This window comes from Herpailurus yagouaroundi, unplaced genomic scaffold (assembly GCF_014898765.1).
Source record: "Herpailurus yagouaroundi ecotype Mexico unplaced genomic scaffold, PumYag 29, whole genome shotgun sequence".
NCBI classification, from domain to species: Eukaryota; Metazoa; Chordata; class Mammalia; order Carnivora; family Felidae; genus Herpailurus; species Herpailurus yagouaroundi.
The window spans coordinates 8,947,828-8,951,414 of NW_024412377.1; positions in this window are offsets into that span (position 1 = coordinate 8,947,828).

Consider the following 3,587-nt stretch of genomic DNA (forward strand, 5'->3'; position numbering starts at 1 on the left):
TTTTCTTTTTCTTTTTCTTTTTCTTTTTCTTTTTCTTTTTCTTTTTCTTTTTTTGGCCAAGTGTTTCTTGATGTCTTCAGGAAAATCCTGCATCTTAACAAATTAAAAATGCCAACTAATTTTTAAATATATACATTTGAGATTCTTATCAATATGTTTCCATGTTCCTGGAAATTGAATACCCTAATAAACTCCCTACCTTTACTTGTCGAGTGAGAGTAATAAGGAATGCGGGCATTGTTGGGAGTGAGGGTACAATACTCATGGCAATTAGGCACGTAGGGGGTAGACTTTCCACTTCATGGCGAGCAGGACTTTGAAACATGACTCTTTTTTTTGTATTGTTTTGTTTCATTTCTCTCTTGGGCTTGAAAACTAAAACTCTGGATTTTCAGAGTTGAAGAGAAAAAAAAAAAGCCAACGTATTCTCTAGTAACATTTAGGGTTATGGTTAGGATTGGGGTTAGATCCTCAAACTTTTTTTTTCTACAAAACTGTTTTAAAGAAACTTCACTCTTTACACGTGTGAATAATCATAGAGTGAAGAAATGTGTTTAGATTGTGGCTAAGCAGAGTGTCTGCTTGAAAGACTACCTTCCTATAAGACTAACTTGTAGGTGAATCGCTTCCAGTCCTTTACATTGCAAGGGGTTTTGTTTCAAGGCTACACTGAAGGCTGTGGGCACATCACTAACATGACCAGTACCAGAGCACAAGCACATTATTTTGAAGATATTGGGGTCAGGCAACTTGTTGACAAAGTTTCCATTTGAGAGCAAAGGGGAGTGTATTTATGACATCGAAACTCATCGTTCTGCTAATGTAGGAGGAGAACTTGTAATACTATCCCTTATCGTGGAGACAGTATTATCTGGAAGCCTGACCCCGTGTGTGGATGCAGTTTTTAACACCAATTCTCTGTAATTTGGAAAATGGCTTTTGCAGTCTTCACCAATATGAAATATGAGCCTCCTGCCTTGAAATATTATGTGCCGCCAAAGTAAACACCATATGGGTTACCAAGATGATTTAGGACAGAGTTGTGCTCCTGTATAATCCTGGAAGTCAGATTTTCCTTTGAGCTAAGAAATTTTTCCAGTGACTTCGTGAAAACTCATAGCTCTGTAGCCCCAAAATTAATTTTACTGAATGCAAATTGTATCTTAGTAGAATAATTAGAGGTAAATATATTCAAGAAAATATCAATACTAACAACATAAAAGATAAGACTACATAAAACTACAGCTTACATATTTAGAGATTTCCTAACATTTTGTATATTCCTCCTGGTTTCTTTGTGTCACACGTCCCCTAACCCTTTTAATGATCAAAGTCAGTGGCCCCAGCCAAGATAGTGACTTCTTGTAGTGGGTGGATAATGTTCCCCAAGTCTTCACATCTGTCTAGAAGCTCAGAATGTGACTTTATCTGGAAATAGAGTCTTTCTAAGCGTAAGCAATGAACTTAAGGTGAAGTCAGACCCAGTCAAGGTGGGCACTACATCTAATGGCAGTTGCCCTTGTAAGAGGAAAGGACATCCAGCCACACACAAGGAAGAAGGCCACGGGAAGACGGAGGCAGAGGTCAGCCAGATGCAGCTGCGAGCTGAGGATTGCACAGAGCCATCAGAAGCCGGAAGAGACAAGGAGAAATTCTTCCCTAGAGCCTTCAGAGGAAGCAAGGTCCTACTGACACCTCGATCACACACACTTCTAGATTCCAGAATTTGAGAAGCGACATTTCTGCTGTTTTAAAGCCACCAGGTATTCAGTAGCGTGTTATGGCAAAGTGAGGAAACTAAGTCATTTCCCTTCCTCCCGGAACAGCCTGGAGACATTGACTGCTGGCTGTGGTTTCTGGCGGACGTGTTCCCTCTATGGCACCAGGGCTTCTAAACCTGAAGAGCCCAGCATTACAGAGAGAGAAAGCACAGTTTGTAAGCGGAGACTACCATGGTTTGCTCCATGATTCCTGACCCATGTATTTTTCTTCCCAGGGACGCAGCAATAAACACAAGCTTTTGGCTCAAAGTCAAGACCGTGTCCTGGGAAAACAGCAGCCATCCTTGGGACACTTCACCGCAGAGCTGGCACTCCGGTTGTGCCTCCACCAACCCATTCCAACACTCCACCTGCCCAGTCACCTGTGGGTCAGTTCCATGGAAATGGCCCTATTTCTGCACCTCCTCTGCTACCAGGTGGCTCCCATGGTGACACTATGGTATATGTGATCTCAAGCTGTTACAGTGGTGCTGGCCAAGGCTCAGGGAGGGTGACCCCCCACCCTACCAAAATAGGAGAAATAGAACAATATAAGAAAAAGAATACTTTTTCCACCAATTATAATTTGAATAGAAAGAATAGCATTATTTTTATAGCATGTGTTTTCACAGACATTTGACAAAAAAATGCAAGACGTTTATATTATGACTTTAATTATCTTATTAGATTGTGCCTTGTTCACTCCCCCTTTTGGGACCCGCTGTGAGAGCAAGAGTTTTATCTGGTCACAGTGTATGGAGTACACTCTAACCTATGCTTGTGAAATGAAAATTGCTCTAATTCAAGTCAGTCAACTTTCATTAAGTGACAGTGGTGTTGGTGGGATGGGGAATTGTCCATTTTAGAAATTCCATTGCTTTAGAAAATAAGTTGTATTCGTTCTCTTTTTCTGTACAGCGGCTTTTCACAATACCTTGTGGCTTAAAACAACAGCAATCCTTACTGATCTGTGACAGTTTCTGCAGGTGAAAAAGTGAATGGGACTCAGGGGGACCGCTCATCTCTGCCCCAGGTATGAAGTCTCAGATGGAAGAAGTAAAGCCTACCTATGGCTGGGATGATTTGAGGCTTATTCACTCAGGTTTGATGGGGACTGTTGGCCGAAACCTTAGCTGGCACAGACAGCTGGGACATCTCCACGTGGTCACTCTGGGTGGATTGGGTTTCCTCACAAGATGGCGGCTGCTTCTCTAAGGCTAAGAGCGCAGAATGCGAGAGAGCACACATGTGTGAGGGTGAGAAAGGGTGTGTGTGCTCTTGGATGACGTTGGCTCAGAAGGAAAGTGGCATCTTGGGCTGGACTCTGATGGTCTGGGGAGTCAGAAAAAGTTTCATCGAGAGGAAACGGGCCGCTCTGGGCTCTTGTCTGTAGGAGGAGTGCCTGTCCCGTTGTAAGAAGCTCTGTAGGACAGAATCAATTCTTTTTGTGGCCATTTTGGAAAACACACCAGTACCATAGCAATGAGAGAGCCCACCTCAGTGTGCATTTGCTATATGCCTGACCCTATTCTGTTCTAAGCACATTCCTCATGGGATCCTGACAGAATCTCCATGAGACAAACACTGCCATCCATTTTTCTACTGCATTTAAGCAAAATCACATGTAAAGATATGCTTAACATAAAAATATCACTTTGGCTCAGATCACGATCTCATGGTTCTTGATTTCAAGCCCTGCATCGGGCTGACTACTGTCAGCACTGAGCCCACTTCAGATCCTCTGTCTCCCTCTGTCTCTGCCCCTTCTCCATCTCTCACTTTCTCAAAAATAAATAAACATAAAAGAAAAAATGACTAAGAATGTGT